The sequence below is a fragment of the Panthera onca genome, chromosome F2 (assembly GCF_046562875.1).
Source record: "Panthera onca isolate mPanOnc1 chromosome F2, mPanOnc1 haplotype 2, whole genome shotgun sequence".
Classification (NCBI taxonomy): Eukaryota; Metazoa; Chordata; class Mammalia; order Carnivora; family Felidae; genus Panthera; species Panthera onca.
In genome coordinates this window covers 40,370,831-40,391,516 of record NC_138356.1, presented here as the reverse complement: position 1 = coordinate 40,391,516, position 20,686 = coordinate 40,370,831, and the positions used below count along the sequence as shown (strand labels likewise).

At 40.5% G+C, this 20,686-nt stretch overlaps 1 long non-coding RNA gene across 1 annotated transcript in view; it reads left to right on the top strand.

The window, feature by feature from the left end:
- LOC132664290 (uncharacterized) overlaps window positions 1-20,686 on the top strand; it is a 398,464-nt gene that overhangs the window by 333,537 nt on the left and 44,241 nt on the right. The window contains exon 5 of the long non-coding RNA XR_009603572.3: window positions 14,871-14,941. This is a non-coding gene — a long non-coding RNA (uncharacterized LOC132664290). The remainder of the gene's footprint in view (window positions 1-14,870; window positions 14,942-20,686) is intronic.

Genomic DNA, 20,686 nt, shown 5'->3' with positions numbered 1-20,686 from the left:
AAAACTAAATTGCCATCAAACCATTCTATCAAGATCAAATCCAGGTGTCATTCTTTTTTTTTAATGTTTATTTTTGAGAGAGAGTGTGCAAGCAGGGGAGGGACAGAGAGGGAGGGGGACAGAGGATCTGAAGAGGGCTCTGTGCTGACGGTAGGGAGCCTGGTGCAGGGCTTGAACTCATGAACTGTGAGATCATGACCTCAGCCAAAACCAAGAGTCGGAGGCTTAACTGACTGAGGCACCCAGGTGTGCCCAGGAGTCATCCTTAATTCCTCTTTTTCTCAAACTTTCCCATCCAACCCAGCAGCAAGTGGATTGCCCTAAAAAATATATTTGGAAAAATATGTTCTCACCACCTCTACTACCATCCAGGTTGGAGCCACGAGCATCTCTCACCTGGACCACTGCACTAGCCTCCTGGCTGGTCACCTGGCTTCCATTCTTGTTCACGTCTGTTTCACACACAGCCACGTGACTCTTAAAATGTAACTCAGGTTGTGCCATTTTCCTGCTCAAAACTCACTGCTTCCCATTTCATTCTGAATAAAACTCTAAGTCCTTCCTCTGGTCTACAGGGTCCTATGCGAATTTGTCCCTGCCTATTTTTCTGCTGTTGTTTCCTACCGCTTTCCCCAGTGCTTAGTACCCCTCAGCTATAGTTAGACTTCTTGTTCAGGGGACAAGCCACCTTCATTGCCTCTCCACTGGTCCCTCTTCCTGGAGGACTCTGACCCCGGGTCTCTGCACCGTTATCATAATTCACATCTTTGCTCCAGTGACACCTCTGAAAAGACTTCCCAGGCCCCAGTACATAAGGTAGTGGCAATCCCTCTCCTATTATTCTCTGTGCTTTATTGGCCTCATAGCACAATCACTAGCTGAATTCATATCTTTATTAGTTTACTTGTCTCTTTCTCTCACTGGGATGTAAGCTTCACGAGGACAGGGACATCGTCTTTTTTCCCGTGGTAGCCCCTGCATCTTGAAGAATGCCTGGCACATAGCAGTAGCACTGATAACTCTTGACAGGTATAAGCAAAGAGAATTCATTTTTACATACATACAGTCAACTTTCTCTTTTGTAGGATAGAAACCTTCTTGCAATGTTTAGTGTGAATCTCTGTCCCATCCCCAGAAAAATGGGTTAACATCACACAGACTGAAAGACCATTTTGTTTTCCCTTTTCCTTGTCACTGCATGAATTAAAGCTAACAGGTAGGCAACCAACAGACGGCCAACTTCCAACACAGAGAAAACTAGTGAGTCTTTTGCAAGTCATTAGCCAAGTGCAACCATGTCTTCCTGTCCGGTCGCATTTACATTATCGCTGCTTCCTTTCTCTCATCTGGCTCTCCCACCCCCCCACCCCCAGCTCATTTGGAAGTTATAAGCCCACAGACACCAGAGGCAGGTGGCAGTGGCTGACAAACAGCAGGTATATTGCTCCAGGGCACCCTGTAATTTAATGTACGAGTAGAACACGTCTACTGATTTATAGATTGATGGATCACAAGCACCGCCTGGGTATATATTGGGGAGGCAGCCTCAGAATTCACAAGGATGGCTGTCCAAAGCATAAGCCAATATCATTTAATTAATGAAAACAAAAGTCCTGGCACTTCTTTCCACTCAAAACCAAAACCAAAACAAATCCACAGGCTTTAACAACCAAAGGTTTGCAAGGCTGAATAAGATCAGGTAGCTTTTTGTCTAAATCACTTTATGTGTATATAAGGAGTCTAAGGTAGGAAAGTTATGAAACTTGTCCCCAGTCACACGCCAGCCAAGACTGCCCTTTATATACTGGATCACGTTCCAGTCACTGGACACCATGGTACCCATCTAATGACTGGCTTCCACCAGAATATCTTCCCATTGGAATTATATGTCCCTGAATTATATTCCCCTATCCACCCCTACCCCAATATTTATTTCATGTTAACTGTACCAAATACTTTGACTTTGGATTTCATTACTATAGACTCATAAGGCATGAAAGAGTTTGCTCAGGTCCTCGTTTCTACAAAACTATGGTAACATCATCTTTTTCATGAGGTTTGTAACTAAATTCCTTCATCATAGTGACCTTGCATGGTATTACCATCACATTCATAAACAAAAGTGGCTGTACTGAATTAGTCTTCACAAATGATGTCAGCCATCCCTCCATTTCCACATAACTAGCCAAGAAGTATCACAGTGTGGTGGCCAGAGCACACACCCTAAAGTCACATCCGAGGGCTCTATCCACTTTTTGACTGGTAGCATTCACTAGTCTTGTGATCTTAGGAACCATACTTAATCTTTCTATGTGTCAGTTTTCATATTTATAAAATAAGGATAGTAGTAGTACTGACCTCATGGGATTTGCAAGGATTAATTGAGTTAAGGCACAGAACACATTTAGAACAATGCCTGGCACGCACTGAGCGCCACATATATGTCACCAAAAAATGAGATAATCCTTAGGTGATGAAATACCTTCCAAAGAGTCTTCCTTTTCCTTCACTTAAATATTCACTACCGGGAAGGCGGCACATTTCATTTAGACTTTCTCAAGATACAGGTAAGCAGTAAACATGATAATTACTGTTTGTAAGTTGGTAACAAAGTTGGTGACAAAGAAATTCAATTATAAAACAATCCTACATTTTGCTTCATTCCCAAAACCAAAAGCACAAACGTAAGGCAAAAGGCAGAAAATGAGTCAATGTACTTATTATTTCAACATTTTAGGAAATATCTTTGAGTAATTTGGAAATCGAATCCTGTTTAATATTTTGGCCACAATTTAAAAAGCAGTAATAATGGATGTTTGCCAAATCATCAGAAGATTTGCTTTAGTAAAGGAATAGCTTAATATTTGACAAAAGTTGTGGCTATGGTTAAATTTTCTCCAAGTAAGAGTTTAGTAAAATAATAAATGTAGAATTTATTTACAAAATTATTTTGTTAGTTTGTGAAAACAGACAGCAAGGAGGCCCCATTTTACAGAGAGTGTAAGAGGGAGGGAAAGAAAATGTTTTACATAAAAAGGAACTTTTTCTAAACTCTTATCATTCATGAAAGAATCAGATCCGGGACTCTGAAGCCAGGTTTGTTCCTCAAAGATGATAAGCAGACTCTAAAACCAGAATTCTTGCCTTCAAATCCTAGCTGTGCGACTTTAAACAAGTCACTTGTCTGCCTCAATTTACAGGAAGGCCTCAATTTCCTTTCCTATAAAATGAAGACAATAGTACCTATATCTAAGGTTGTTAAGAGAATTAAATGAGTTAATACATGCAAAGCCCTTAGAACAATACTTGATAGTGCTCCATAAATATTAATTCTCATCAATTTATCAATTTCTATGTTAGAAGTGTATTTGTCAAAGGAATTAGGATGAGAAACTACAAAGCAGAGAGGGAGGGGGAAGTGGGAGAAGGAGAAGATAGGAGGGAAGGAAGGAATGAAGAAAGGAAGAAGAGAAAGCAGAAGGGGAAGAAAGAAGGAGAAAGAGAAAGAAGGAGGGGGAGAAGGAGGGAAGAAAGATAGAAAGGAAGGAAGGTAGGAAGGAAGGAAGGAAGGAAGGAAGGAAGGAAGAAGAGAAAGAAGGAGGGAAGGAAGGAAGGGAGGAAGGAAGGAAGGTCAGCATATTCCAGGGTTTTGTAGATGGTTGGGTTCCCCAGCAGTAGACCCTGTGCCAGAAACTTAAGGATGTGTTCCCAGGAGACCCTGGAAAGAAGAGGGAGGACGTAGGACCAAGAAGGACAGGAAGCTGAGGGAGGGTATAAGTCCAGCCAAGTCCAGTCTTGGCCTGACCCTGCAGGGGAGCTGTGGAGTATAAATGCCACTTTGGGGTTTGTCCCAGCTCGGGCAAGAGCTTTCATACTCCTCTACCTGTCACTCATTGACTGGCATGCTTCTGGGCATGGAACCTCAGGCACTATTTAAAGCCCTCCATGCAATTAGGACATTCCAGCAGCCCAGGACAATTCTCCAAACTCTCCAGTCACAGGTGGGACATTTAGAAGGAATACACAAAGGGGCGCCTGGGTGGCGCAGTCGGTTGGGCGTCCGACTTCAGCCAGGTCATGATCTCGTGGTCCATGAGTTCGAGCCCCGCGTCAGGCTCTGGGCTGATGATGGCTCAGAGCCTGGAGCCTGTTTCCGATTCTGTGTCTCCCTCTCTCTCTGCCCCTCCCCCGTTCATGCTCTGTCTCTCTCTGTCCCAAAAATAAATAAAAAACGTTGAAAAAAAAAATTTTTTAAAAATAAAAAAAAAAAAAAAAAAGAAGGAACACACAAAGAGAAAGCACAGAAAAGTTGGACTGGCTCTGAGACACCCAGTGGAACACGGTTAGGGCTGCTCTGCAGGGTTTGCCCCAGTCATTCTCCCGGCAAGAGGCTACTGATGAGCTTGTAACTTGAGAGCAAGTGACGGTCAAAGCTAAAGAGAGGGAAGGCCCAGCTGAGAAAGTGAGTACTGGGCACTTGTGTTTCATAAGCAGAGACACCTAAACCCAAGCCCAATGTCTTTGAAGTCCACAAATAGCGATTGAAGTGATTTAAATGGTTTTCACAATCTATCAGAACAATGAAAACTTTCAGAAAAAAAGCAAACCAATATGATGTTTGATTTGCAGTGGGTAGTTTTAGTTCATTTCATTCTCCCACCTTTTAATAAGCCCAGGGAGGGGGTAATGTTGATTTTGCCTTACATATGACATGTATAACATTTCATTGGTCACACTTCTCAGGGTCTACATAGTAATAGAACTCATGCAGACTGCATGTTTTGGTATTTAGGAAGTGGCCTCTACATTTACAAATTACTATGTGTATATAAATACCTATGTATATAGATGCAAATGTATGTGCATTTACATACTTATTTGCGCGCACACACACAGTTGTGTGGAGAGACACATCACAGGCCAGAGTGCGATTCAAGATGAACTTTTTGGATTTGGCTTCCAGTTATCAAGCCGCACATCAGATATCTAGATGCATAAAGACACATAATGAAAAGCTTGCAGATACTTTGCCCTCTGACATCCCTTACCCAACCTAGACATTCACCAGGCAAATTAGAAGAGCAATCCGTATTTTCTTTCCTTTGTGGCCAGGAGTTTCTGGCAAACTCTAAAATGAGATGAAGTGTCACTTCACGGACATCCAGAGAAGATACTTACATGAACAGTTTCATCATCAGGGAGTAAATATGTTATTAAAAAATGTGGTTACAAATATAATATTAGAGCAGAAGCAGAAGACCTAGGTTGGAATCCCAGCTCTGATACCGATCACAGATGTGACTTGGGTCACATCCATTTCCAGAGGTTCCTCTGTGAAGGGACAATAACAATATAGGATAATTATTAGAATTAAATGAGATGGTATATGACAAGGCACTTTGTGAGCCATCAAGTGTGACCTGGTCGTAGAGTTTTAGGGTTGTAGTAGCCAGTCATAATTGAGGTCACAGTGATAATGAGGACAGAAGATACTCGCTCCTGATTTTAACTTATATTCTTCAGGTGGCAGCTCCAATATCGTCAGATCCATTCATTCTATCTGAACAGAGACAGCGCTGCAGATCTACAAAATCACAATGAAAAGTATATTTTCAATTTTGTGTTATCGGTAGCCTTTTCTAGCATCTTATATCTTGTTATTTCCAAAGTGCTGTAATATATATCTTGGTTGGGGTGCCTGGGTGGCTTAGTCAGTTCAGAGTTAAGCGTCTGACTTTTAATTTGGGCTCAGGTCATGATCTCAAGGGTTCATGAGATCAAGCCCCTGAGTTGGGCTCCAGGCTGACATTGTGAAGCTGCTTAGAATTCTATCTCTGCCCCTCCCCTGCTTGCACCTGTACAAGTGCTCAAGCATGGGCACTCTCTCTTTCTCTCTCTCAAAAAAAAAAGACAGTGCCTGTGTCTATTTTTTTCCCCACGAAGAACTTTCCAGAGGAGTCGATATATGCATAACTAATTTATCTTTATGTATGCAAATACTCTTCTACTTGCTATAATCTGACTCAGCAGGAAATTTGCGCGATATTTTCCCAATATTTTGGTGCTGTGGGTGTTTTAGAAATGGACTTGAACGGTTGCACAAGGTTCAAACACCCGGGATGCAAGGCCCTTCAGTATTTTTCTCAACTTTGGTAAACGTGTCAGCCACAACCATCTTGCCCTGCTGATTTTCTCAGCCTGAGTGCAAGATGGTATCCGACACAGTGTCTGTGTGCACCTGGGCAGACTAGTAGGCTCTTTAAATCTCTGTTTCCTCACCTGTGACTGTGAGACAGTGAATATGTACCTCATGGTGTTATAGACTGTAAATGCAAGGGTTGTCCTGGTCTTGGGCATTTAATTAATGCTTCTTTTATTTCTTCTTCTTCCTACTTCGTGTCCTCCTCCTTCTCGTTCTTTTTTTCTTCTTCTTCATTATGATTGGTCTTCAGCAATACTCGCTCTTCACCCTGTGTTTGCTCATTTATTTTAAACTTGATATTAAAATCTGTCATATCCAAAAATCAGCAATACTCTAGAGTACTCTGGCTTATCACCTAGGTATTCTCTAGCTGAAGGGTCAAGGAGCGTCTGCACTTGTTCTTAGAAGAAAGCAACAATGAATGTTGCCCTCAAAGGTCAAGAACCCTCCTTCAGAGGGCAGGTAGAGTGATGTGTCAGAGAATACTTCTTTTTCTATGCCCAAGGTTCTGGAGAAGGGTGACTGTGTTAATAACAGATTATGAGAAAGCTGCTCAAGCACACCAGAGATCATTCCATCCACTTATCTCGTGTCAGCTGTCACCTGTCACTGGTCAACTGTTGGTGTCAAGTTTAACCTTGAAGCATATCCTACTCAGGAGGAAATAACGGAAGGCATCAAGATGAATAAATGAAGATGCTTATCTTAAGGTGGGAAGGAAAAAATTTAGAAGACTGTTCTCTGCTTCCTAAATGTCAGTCAAGAAGCAATTCTTTGGGCTGTGGATGGGATGCCCTTCCAAAGTGTTTTACATGATTTGTTCTTAGTCCCTCAGAACAAAGAGGAAATGCGTTATTTTTGTGACTCCTCCCTGATTTTCAGTAGTTCTGCCTTAGTTTCTTTGGCTTCGGTTCTGAGATTAATGCTTGAATAATCAGAGAACCATAAAATCTAAATATTGAAGGGACTTTGAGGTCACTTCGTCCACTTAGTTTAAGAAGTTTTTTTCTAAAGCATTTCTGGAAAATGGCCATGCAGCTTACCTCATACGCTCCCATCATTATATCCTCCACTATATTGGTCCATGATCTGCATCGCGTTCAAAAATGGTCCCAAGCACTTGAGTTTTAAAAGAGAAAGAGACCTTAGAGATGGTGTGCGACTGGACATTTCAATCTTTTTACTACTACAACCATCTGCTTCTTTCATCCTCTTCTTGGTATGAAAAGGTATTTCCCCTCCTGAACGTACTTTTCTTGAGCCATGTTCTCTGGTTCAGGTGGTGGTACTAGTCATTGACCAAGTCAGAAATTTGACAGGCTCTTTCAAGTCTTCTTGTTTGGTTTTCACATCCAACCAGCATATGAACAGAACTCTGGAAAATCTTGACACAAATCTGGCAAATAAGATTTCAGGAGTGTAGGTACAAAGAGGAGCCCAAATCAGAGAGTGGGAAAGAGGGGTCGGAGAGGAAGTGAGTCCGCGAAGAACAGGCCATAGAAGGCAAAGGTAGAAAGAGTAGTTAGCAGTACAAAGTACCACAGGAAATTCATTTTTGATAAAAGCTACATGGTGTCCATTGAATTTTGCATTTTGGAAGTCATCAGTGACCATTACCAGAATAGTTGCTATGGAGGAATCCAGTCAGATGTTAGTTCAAAGGAGCTGAAGGGTGAAGAAATAAAGAGACACAGAAAAAGTTTTGATTCTTTTCACAAAAGCTTGGCTAAAATCAAGATATGTAGAGATGTCTGATTGATACTTACATGTGTAATTAAGTAAAGTGTGTTACATGGATATTAAATTATATATGTGTAAATGAAATATAAATATGTAAATATGCACGTATGTTTTTAAATTAGATGAACTCGTGCCTATTTATAGGCTGAAGGGAATGGGCTCAAATAAGGAACTGTTTAAGAAATAGAAAATAAAGTATTTGAGGATAATCATGAAAGTAAATAGTAGCTCCAAGAGTTGACAGGAGCGAGGATCCCTACTTGTGTGAGCCTAGAGGGAAGGAATAAAAGATAAGCAGAGATATAGATTATTTGGCCTTCAGCAGTGAAAGAAAGAAAGAAACAAACAAACAAACAAAAAAAGAAAGAAGAAAGAAAGAAAGGAAAATTTGCTATTAATCCTAAAAAAGTGTCATAATTCGTATCAGAAGAATTAAATCCTCAAAGGAAAAATGCCTTGATGGCTTCTTGGTATGAAAAAGATAGAAGCCTACCACAGCATGGCCTGGGTGGTTCTCAAACTTTGTGGTCCTAGGATCTCTTTACATACATTAACCAGAGTTTCTGTTTAAGTAGGTTGTAAGTCTACGTGTTTACCATATTAGCAATTGAAACAAAAATTTAAGAAATATATATATTTTTAAAATTTTATTTAAAAATAACAATAAACCAGGGTGCCTGGGTTGCTCAGTGGGTTAAGTGTCGGACTCTTGGCTTCGGTTCAAGTCACGATCTCATGGTTTGTGAGTTCGAGCCCTGTGTATGGCTCTGTGCTGGCAACATGGAACCTGCTTGGGATTCTCTCCCTGTCCCTCTCTCTGCCTTTCCTGTTCTCTCTCTCTCTCTGTCTCTCTCTCTCTGTCTCTCTCTCAAAAATAAATAAAAATAAAAGCTTTAAAAATAACAATAAACCAATCAAGTACTAACCAAATAACATATTTTATGAAAAATCATTCTATTTTTAAAAAATTAGTGAGAAGTGTGCTATTGTTTTATGTTTTTGCAAATCTCTCTAGAGTCTTACCTAAGGAAGATAGCTGGATTCCTATACCTAACTCTGTATTAGTCTGTTGCAATATCTCATGTCACACAGCTTCTAGAAAACTCACTATACACTGTTGAGAAGATGTCAGTGAGAAAGGCAAATAATTTCTTAATTACGTTATGAAAATAGTTTTTTCCTTACAGATGTTTTAAAAAGGTTTTGGTGACCCCACATGTCCCCAGACCACACTTGGGGAACCGTGCTGTGGTTAAATCTATATTCCTCTACATTATATAGACAGAAGGATGAATTTAGAGTTTCTGGAAGAGTCATTTCTAGAGAGAGGAGAGGAGAGTTAGAAAAATATTTCAAGGAGGGCTGATGCTCACAATCTGAGAAAATATTTGAGAGAAGGCCCTGAGAAAATGGCATCAAGCTAGGTCTTTAAGGGGCTTATGGCCAGTATAAAATTACAGGTCATTGAGGAATGGTTAGTGAATGGTTAAGTTAATAATGTCTAATATTCAATTTTAAGAATAACTCCTTTTGTTCTGGTCCTAAATCCATGAGTATGTGTTTGTTTTACAACAAAGAATAGCAGCCTCAGGACTGAGAATAAGGTTTTTTTTTTGCAGTAGAAATAAAGTTTCAGTGTGGACAGTTTCAAGGGACACATAAGCCATCACCACCTTGGTAAATCACTTTGGTATTCATCACAGATATATAATTACCATTAAAATGTTTTTCTTTAAATGTCAAAGAAAGATGTCACCCGGGCAGTAGACACCTCGTGTAAGATCATCAGAAATAGGATGTTGGATAGTTGAGTCAGGTTAGGCTGGATTTTGCCTAAACTTTCTGGGTGTACCAAACAAGGTATCCTGAAAGTGAGAGGGATGGGGACTGAGAAAGTAGCAGGTATTTTTATTAGTTGTTGAGAGATATATTAGTCAGTGTGCTCCAGAGGAACCGAACCAATAGGATATATGTAGAGAGAGAGCTTTGCTTTGAGACATTGGCTCAGGCACTTGTGGGGAATGACATGACCGAAATCTCCAGGATAGACCGGCAGGCTGGCAATGGGTGTGAGAGTTGATGTTGCAGTCTTAAGCCTGATAGTCTGCAGGCAGTATTCCTTCTTCCTTGGGAGACCTCAGTCTTAAGGTCAGATTAAGTCTTAAGGTCTGATTAATTAATCAGATTTTTCAACTGATTAGCCCCACCACATTGTGGAGGATAATCTGCTTAACCCAAAGCCTACTGATGACAGGTTAATTACGTCTAAAAATAACCTTTGCAACAACACCTAAACTGGTGCTTGACCATTGACTAGCTAAACTGATGGATAATATCAACATTAAAAGGGGTATGGATAGCTTGAACCAAAGACCAAGAACAAATAAAAAAATGTCAGGTAACAACAGGGGCCCGGATAAGGCTGGAGGCCAGTTTTGTTGTCACTACTCCACATGATTGCTGGGATTTTCTCAAGCAGTGCTTAGGAGTCTGGATATAGGAGTAGAAAAGGTGAATTATGGACATGTCCCAGGGATGGAGGAGATGGGCGGTTAGGATCTGACTGTATAAGGAAGATGAATGTGAGGAAGGTGAGCAATGGCAGATCAGATATTTATGTAATTGAATAGGTCAAAGCTAGTCAGGAAAAGAAGGGGTGCCGGAAGGGTCTGTATGACTGAGACAGTAAAGTGGTCTGGAGATCAGAGGGCCCTATGGCGTCAAATGCAGGGGTGGTGGGAGTGACTACTTGAGAGCGTTGACCAGCTGGAAATAAAGGAAACTGTCATCAAAGAATTAAGTGTTAAAAATTAAATTAAGTGTTAAAAATATGATGTGTGAGAAGGATGTCATCATTGACAAATCCAAGCAGAGGAATGGTTTTGATGTTGGATAGGTCTTCCACATGTTCATTGGAATCACCCAGGATGGTGGCCGTGCTTGGGCTAATGAAGAAGGTTGTAATTCATATGCCAATATTTATCATTAATTGGGGCGGTATAACAAGACAGTTGTTAGAGACAGTGATGAGAGGTAGTGGTATGTGACCAGGTGCCACGTGCCTCAGAGATGGAGTGTGGGAAGCAGTAAGATTTTGAAACAGCCTTGTAAAGCAAAAATGATGCCACAATTTTCTCAGGAGGCTTGTGGGGTTATGAGTTTCAGGAGAATAAAATGCTTCCATCAGGGAGGGTGTAGGGAAACAGCATAATGGTTTTGATAAATGTCAAGATGGGGAAAAAATATCTTCTGATGACTTCGAGGATGTAGTTTGTTTTCCATGAGATAGGAGTTTGAGAAGTTGCTGTTAAAATTTGTTGGAGCAGTGGAGGTTAGAATTCCTATATAAGAGATGTAGAGTAGAAAATTGGTTGGAAGTGGGGGCTTAGAGACTTGTCTGGAAGCTGTATTTGCAGGACAAGTACCTTGTTTCCTTTGATTGCTGGATGCAAAAACCTCTGTCATCCATCCCTTGGCTTCTCACTCATTTGGGTGGAGGTGGGTATGTTGAGGCTGGAAGAGTTTGAGATGAGAGAATGGAAAATCTCCAGGGACAATATTTTAGCTAACAGTGATAAGAGGTCCACTGAAATGAGCCAGTATCCAGGCAATGACAGTGTTCTAACAGAGTCACAGCAGACCAGCTCATGTGGAGGGGGTGCCGCGATGGCCGTGAGAAGCCGGAGCCAGATTCAGGGCTGGCAAGTCAAGGGCCTGGACACTCGGTTCATCCTACTCATCTAGAACTAAACTTGGTTCAAAAGTCACTCTCTAGAAAATTCTTTTCCTGACCCGCCCTCTCATAGAGAAGTGATTATTTCTTCCTTTACCCTGAACATGTTTGTTTTTTAAATTTTTTTTAATGTTTTTACTTAGTTTTGAAACAGAGAGAGACAGAGCATGAGCAGGGGAGGGGCAGAGAGAGAGGGAGACACAGAATCCGAAGCAGGCTCCGGGCTCTGAGCGGTCAGCACAGAGCCCGATGCGGGATTCGAACTCACAGACTGTGAGATCATGACCTGAGCCGAAGTCGGACGCTTAACCGACTGAGCCACCCAGGTGCCCCTCCCTGAACATGTTTTATCAGAGCGCATACAACACTTTTTGGTTTATATACCTCATCACCTCTCCTCAAGCCTAGGCTTCCTGAAAGCAGAGGCTCTATGTTATATGATGTTTTGCCCATGGTGCTGAGTCCCGGGTACCTGCTGTCAGCACGAAAATTGTCACCATCATACAGTAAGTGGCAAAGCTGAGTTAAACTCTGTAATTCACTAATTCATTAGATCAAAACGTTTGAATATTCATTACGTGCTAGGAAAATGCTGACTTGGATCCACGGAGATGATCATGACAGACATTGTGCCCTCATGGCACTTAGAATTTAGGGACATTCTTAATTTCTTTATCTCAGTCAAGTTCAGTATACACTAAGGAGAAGCCTGAAAACCTTGAAAAGGTATCAGTGACAACACCATGTGAATTCAGACCTCTTTCCAGGCACCGAAGGATGCTGTGGGCAAGGGATTTTCTGATTTCACAGCTCCATTCGCCTTTTTCAAGCAACACTATTGCCTCACCTCTCAACCTCAGATTGTGTGTCTGCCCTGATATGCCCCGGCCAAAAGCATGACCCTGGGCACATGGCTTCTCTGCATTCAGGGCAAGGCTCATTGTCAGGATAGCAGGTTTCGCTGGGCTGGAATCATGGTTCTAGAATTAGAGCGAGCTCTTCAGAGAACGGAGTGGGCCCAGATTGTGTTGGCCAACATGCTTGGAGGTGCATTGGCGAAAGAGAAAGCAACTGTCAGCGCTTAGAAGGAATATGAGACAAAATAACATGGTGCATGTTGGACAATTCAATAAATAAACAGAAGTATTTAAACAGCATCCCTCAGGCAGTTCATTTGGTGAAAGAAAATGAGCCTCAAGTCTCAGGAGAACTGAAACAGCAATTATCAGCATTGCTTCATTGATTCTTCCCCCTCTCTACTTCTCTTTCCCTTCTCTCCTTCCACTCAACATTTGAAGATCTTACCTGTGTCTTCGTTGTCCCACAGCAAGAAAAACTGCTAAGTTTGACAAACTCTTTGGTCTAACAGAGTCAGACCAGCATGGCCTGTCCGGTCTCCTTCACCCGGTCCCAAAGGGATGCTAGGCCCAGAGCAATGACTCCTTCTCAGTCCCTTCAGGAAGCAATTCATTCCACGAGCGTCTTAAGGGATAATCTTTACATGCCTTTCTGTGTGCCCTTCATCACAATTCTATTGTTAGCCATGTGAGTTCAGCTGTTAACTGCTCACTTAAAAAAAATGATCTCTCCCCACCCTCATTTTCCCCAGTAACAGCCTGACAAACAGATAGCACCTGCCATTGCTCACAGAGGAAAATACAAGAAGATGGAAAACTAAAGGCGCGAAGCATGAGAATCCCACTAATGCTCGATGACTGATCTTGTTAGCACGCATAGTGCGTCCTCAGATTTTTCCAGAACCTTAGATCTCTCTACTGAACAACCACAAACACACACAAAAGCACTTTGGAGCAGGCTGCATAGCACACCCCTCCCACCCTCTGCCTGGAGCTTGATTGTCAGTCTCATACACAAACCCAGACAATGCTCTCAATAGGCATCTTTTGGGGAGACAATTGCGGAAAGCATGATAACGGGATTTGTCACCCTGATGTGGCTGCTGTTTCAGCAAGCATTTCAATAATGAAAGAAAGTTTTACTAATTGTAAATGTGAATGAATTTCAGCTGTCTCTTAAAAAAATTCTTTTGGAAGAAAGCCAATTAAGATCATCTGTCTAATGCATCTATTCACCCCCACTGCAACAATATGTCAGTTATAATAGATGTCTAATAAACTCAGACTTCTCAGGACAGGGTGCTGAGCGTGCTGAAACAAGGGAGGGTTGAGAGGTTCTACCTGAAAAGTGTTTGGAGGTGACTGATGAAATTTTCCTCTGTGAAATTTTAGTCCATAGGGGGGTAGAACTAGGGGGCATTTACAACACACCAAGATGGAGTAGGTTTCAAAACAATGATGTGTAGTATCCAAAGCCGGTCTCTTTCCTACTGGCAGCCTGGTGCCCTGTCATCTTTCCAGGGAACCGTGAGAGCCAGTTGTCAAATCTGGCTGCTGGATGCCTACTGTCTTCTAGGCAGAGGGGAAGCATTTACGTTAAGCAGAATGCCCAAGTGCCGCGGAAACTGAAGCATAGGCAATTGTGCTGACAAATTCTCTTCCGTGAAACATCTTCACCTACGTGGATGGGACTTCCTCTGTCACTGTCTCAGCCGTTTCTCGGAATTGCTCAACTAGCTGACATTACTTGTTGAAGGCCCCACTGTAGTTAGTCCAGTTAGGGTACTCTGGTCTGCTCTTTGGGGTCATAGGGTGCTTTCTGCATTGTGATGTGCGTGTGAGTGGTGACCCACACCTACTTCACTAACATCCAGAGTCCTGTCACTCCACTTACGAAACATTACTAGTGCCTTTGCCAATATCAACATCACCTCCACCATCACAATTAGTACTAATGCCATGAAGCTGGCCAACACTCTTGCTACCCCCTACAACAACATTGCCATGTTCATCACCCGTACCACCAGAACCTTTAACATTAGTGTGGTAAACTGCATAATGACTCCCAACAGTATCCAGGTTTTGATCCCCAGAAACTGTAAATGTCACTTTACATAGCCAAAGGCACTTTGAAGATGTGATTAACAGTCTTGAGATTTGTCGGGATATCTCAGATTATCTGGGGCTTCCAATCTAATCACAAGGGATACAGAGTTTCTAGTTCCCAAATGACACTTTGACATTGTTCTCTATCAGGGAAGGGGGAAGTTAAGATTAGCAGCCTAGATATTTGTGCAGAAGTCCTAGATAGTAAGGCCCCTTCTCTTTTCAATTCCAGATTGTTCTATGAGGACGGTACAGTATTGATTTCAAGTTTACGTAAGACACTTGCTTGGAAGCAAATTACAGGTAGGTACTGGCCTATACATTTTCTTACCTTAACAGTTCAAACCTCAAACAGGAGGTAAAGTATCCTCTTTTATCTACTTACCCTTGACCTATGGCCTTAGCCATGCGTGGCATATGCAGATGATTTTGAGAATATTCAGTTGTGGGTAGGCTACATGTATAAAAGTCTAGAGACACGGGAATGCTTTTTCTAAGTCTGTTTCTCTTGAAAAAAAAAATCCCATTGAAGAAATTATCTGATGCTTCATACTCCCACACATAAAAAGAAAGCAGCTAGAATAGGAAGAAAATCATCAATTTTGTTTATTACCATTGGCAGGATTTACTAACCATCTATTTGCACATGGCTGGGTCCTGGGCAGGGTGGCCCTGCTCTTTTACAGCTACAATGAGCCTGAATAATTTAGATTAGGTGACTACACTAATTGAATTTACCACGTAATTAGCTCACGGTTTTCACTTCACTTTGCCATGCAAATCCTTTCTAAAAAGTAAAACCCATTCTAATTTAACTGTTTTATAAATACTTCAGATCAAAGCTTGGCCAACCTACTTATATATTTATATAAAGAATATATCTCTTTTGAGATATATTTTTGAGGATTAAATGTAGCATTGATATGATAATTTATTTTTTCTTTCATACAAGTAATATGACTGCATTATAAACAACTTGGAGAATTGACAAATACACAATCTTATCTCTTGGACATAATCACTTGTAGCAATTTGACATTTTTCCATTCACTTTTTCCTATACTGATAGTTGTCATATAATTAAAATTAGAGTATATTACAGATAGAATTTAAAATACTTTAAGTAAAATATTTTTAAATGTTCACATTAATTTTCATTGAAAATTATGGGTAACCGTCATAGTGTATACACATATTTACCTAATATGTAACAAATATAAAAAAATTAAAAATGTAACAAAATGTTTTTGATGATAATATGCTGAAAAGCAATTTTAGAAAATTGAAGTTATGCCAAATATGACTTCATTTATTTCCATTTGGCATACTAAATTAATTTATTACCTGTGAGACATATATAACCATCATCATTGGTTGGATGCAATGGAGTCTTGTCTGGGTGTCAGTAAATCTGATAACCTGTCATTGGAAGTCATGTTTAGTGCACATCAATGCAATCTGAGAAACATAACTCTTACAGCTGAACCTACGAGCATTACCATTAGTTTGTACATGATATTTTTTTTTTTTTTTTTTTTTTTTTTCAACGTTTTTAATTTATTTTTGGGACAGAGAGAGACAGAGCATGAACGGGGGAGGGGCAGAGAGAGAGGGAGACACAGAATCGGAAACAGGCTCCAGGCTCCGAGCCATCAGCCCAGAGCCTGACGCGGGGCTCGAACTCACAGACTGCGAGATCGTGACCTGGCTGAAGTCGGACGCTTAACCGACTGTGCCACCCAGGCGCCCCTGTACATGATATTTAAAGTACATACTACTAAACCATACTACAAGCTATACCTAGACCTCTGTAAAGTAGCTTTGATATTTTGTATGGGAATCAACAATGTTAAAAATTTAAAATGCTATTTGTGTACATGTAAGTGAATACTTCCCTTTTTGCTTTAAAGATAACTGTTAATATAAACGCTAAAATGATTCCAACTTCTAGTCTTGCTTGTATAGCTTTAAAATGTGTTCAGTATAAAGCAGATACAGAATTCATGTTTCCTTTACGTTCCTTTATGTGTCAGTGCCTCCATCGATAAAATGGAAACATCTACTTAATATTTATGTAAAAAATACAGTTGAAAAGAATTATTTATAAAGCATTTGGAATGAGAATATTTCCTTAGGAAGCAAAACAAATGCAACAAAATTCAAATTTATACAAATAGAAATAGCAAGTGTATTATCAAAATAAAAAACACAGAAATTATCATCAAATACTCATCTCTGTAGCATCTTGGGAGCAGAGTGGAACACTAGAAAAGACATGGAATTTGGAACTAGCTGTTTGGGTTTATTTGGGTTTAAATCCTGGCTCTGTTCTCACTTTATGTTATTTAGGACAGGTCTTAATGACCTTGAACCCGATCTTCTTCATCTGCTGAAAACAACATGATTGTTACACAGGGGTTTACCAAAATGTATGATCTTTGCCGTAGACATTTTTCTAGAGCTGTGCTGTCCAATGTGGCAGTCACTAGCCACATAGGACTATTTAAATTTAAATTTCAGAAAATTAAGTACAGTAAAAAATGGGTTTTCTCAGTTGCATTAGCCACATTCCAAGGGTTCACTACATGGTTAGTTGCTACTATATCGAACAGAAGAAATAGAGAAAGTATTTCCAGCATCATAAAAAGTTCTACTGGATAGGACTGGTACGAGCATAACTGTTACTTGGAAAAGGAAAGATGTGTGTTAAAAAATGTTGGAAGCAGTGAGTTAAACAAAGTGAAACATGTTACTGTACTGCAATACACATCTCGGAGCCTTGGCATAGACCTTCTTGTGCTCATGCCTCTACTCTCACCTCTCAGTGGGACTCCGGTCCTGGATTCTGGCTCTCCCTTTCTGCACCATGGTTCAGAAAGTGCCTCCACGCAGAGCGGGAGGGCAGGCGCTGCAGTCTCACCTCCTCTGTTCCCTATCTCTCAGAGACCTCCGAGATCTCCTGCACTGCCTGTTACTTAATGTCGAGAACTGTTGTTTAATGTATTTTATTCAGACTCCTTGTTTGTGGTGAGAAAACTGGTTCGATATTAGCTGGAAGCAGAATCACTGGTTGACTTTTAGGATGTACACCATGTCGATGGAAGGGATAAGTGCTGTGTGTTGATGCTTTTAAGAAGGGCTGTTACTTTTATAAAGGAATGTTCATTAGCGACCTTATTAACTACGTGGTGAAACACTGCTTTTAGTATTTTACATTCTAACATGATTGTTTTTATTTCTTTATAAGTGCTTTACTATTTTTAGTGAACACAGGGAACTGGTTTAGGGGCTGGGGTCAAAATGAAATGCATGACAATTTTTCTTACTTAAAATCATGGGAAATGGTCTCCTTAGCCAAATCATGCACAAGGTCTGAATTTCAGAAATGTCCGAATTACTAATGATAACTGAGAAATGTCTTGATGTGTAAAAGGCACTGACTGTTCACTCATACTCCTTATCTGTCATTTTCGCAACTATATCCTAAGGACCTAAAATAATTCCTGGCACATAATGAGGTACCATGAAATATTTGTTGATTAAATGAATGATAGGTCTTCAAGATGGAATCTTCTGTGATGATGATGATGATGATGAGAATTATGATTATTGAATATTTGTTACTATTTTAATTAGATAAATCACACTGAGCCACTCCATGTGTTAGCTGAATTAACTAAAATCCCATGATTTTTGTCCCTGTCCAACCCCTAATATTTGTGTAGCTGAGGGTAAGAGTACAAATGGAAGCCCACATATCACAGATCCAAATGAGAGTTTTAAGTCAGTTACTGAACATTTCAATAAAATACGTCCTATCCAGCTTCCTTGACAGGTATATATTCATAATAACTAGAAAACCAGGTTTGAATTTAGAATTCTTTGACTCTCAGTGTTTATATTCCAAGGTAGGGGGCAATTTATTCCCATCCCACAGCCTGTCCTCCACACTTGGCTTTGTCCTGACCTATGAGGATTGTTGGATACACACTTTTAAACATCCCACCTACATGTCGAAGCTCTGGCCACAGTCTATGCAAGCACCTGTCCCTTGGTCACCCCTCCAGCATAGGGACATTTATACCAGTGATGAATTGAGACTTCAGAAGCACTGACCCAAGGACTCCGTAGACATTTGGGCAGATAATTCCTTGGCCTAAGCATCAGGGACTTGATCTGGCAATCGTGGAAATGGAGTGTACATGGCTTCATGTACACATCTCCCCTCAGTCCAATATAATCCTTTCCCTTAGAAAGAGGCATGGAACTGGAGAGCCAAAGCAGGCTCTCTAACATCCCAGGACCAGGGCCCTTCTTGGCTGGACCTAATACATTGGGATTATAAGTATATGGGAAAAATGCAAAAGTTGAGAAGCTATTCATGTAGTGTTTGTTTTTCTTTTTAAATATTGATTTGTTCTTGAGAGGGAGACAGCTCAAGCCGGGGAGGGGCAGAGAGAGGGGGAGAGAAGACCTGAAGCTGGTTCTGTGCTGACAGCAGACAGCCTGATGTGGGGCTGGAACTCACAAACTATGAGATCATGACCTGAGCCCAAGGTGGTCGCTCAACCAACAGAGCCACCCAAGCACCCCTCACAGAGCTGTTTTAATAATGGCAGGCATTTCTCTCCATCTGACCAATATCCACATACCCGTCTTTCCTATAAATAGAACTCTCATTTTGTTTGGGGAGCAACATTCCCAGCTGAGAAGCTATGTCTCCAAGATGCTGTTGCAATTAGGAATGATCATGCACTATGGTTCTGGCCAATGACACATAAGGGCATTTTTTTCTGGGGATTTCTGTGAGAGCTTTCTTCTCTTTGAGATCGTCTCTCCCCTTCCCTCCTTGGTGCTTTCTTTTTCTTGTCTGGAGCACATATACGAACTTGAAGGTAGAATGGCATCTTTATAATCATGAGATGAACTCAGAGATAAAAGTCACATGGTAAAGCTGACATAACAGAAACATACAAGAATCCTGGTATGTTGAAGACATTAAAGAATTGCTTCACCAGCCTTATGTGAACATAAACCCTTATCTTGCTAAGCCATTACAAGCATGTCTAATAAATGAGTCCAAAAGCAACTATTAATAAGATGCAATCAATCGATTTTATATAATCCTTACTCTTCAACAAATGTGTGTGGTGTTTGTTAGCTTATACCAATAACAGGGGAAGATGATCAAATTTATGAATTAAATTTATGAATTATCTTTTTGTCCAGTAGATTTTAAGCTCCTTGAATAGAAGGGCTGAGCTTTATTTATTATTTTCCTCAGTGCTTTCCATATAATCTGAAATATAATCTCATCAATGACACAAAAATAGAGATGTGCTAAAAGTTAAATATCTTAACTATTCTCTTTTTGGTGCTAAAGAAGCACTCAATATTTAGAATTATAAGTCACCTGCATTTGCATAAGATGAGTATCCTTGATATGATTTTCTACAGAAAAAATACAGGGCTTTATTGAAAGAGCAGCATACACAATGGCAGAATCTGGAATCTGATAGAAGAGATTTGCCAAGAAATACAATTTTCTTCCACCTAATTCCTTGTATCTTTTGTCTTTTTTAGAAAGTCTCTAATCTTTGGTTTTGCATCTAAGTCTTTTTTTTTTTTTAACGTTTATTTATTTTTGAAACAGAGAAAGACAGAGCATGAACGGGGGAGGGTCAGAGAGAGAGAGGGAGACACAGGATCTGAAACAGGCTCCAGGCTCTGAGCTGTCAGCACAGAGCCCAACGCGGGGCTTGAACTCATGAACCGAGAGATCATGACCAGAGCCGAAGTCGGACGCTTAACCGACTGAGCCACCCAGGCGCCCCGCATCTAAGTCTTATTATATGTACGTATGCAGAAAATTAAGACTCTGTAAGACATATCCATATTTCCACTTGAAATTTCCTCTGTGTCTACTCTAGGATCCAAATCATTTTTTTAAAAACTAAACAAGATGATTTTCCCTAGTTTAGAAAGTCTTAGATATTAGCTTAGCGACGAAACCTGGTTAGAAGTTCATCAGACTTGACATTTAGATTT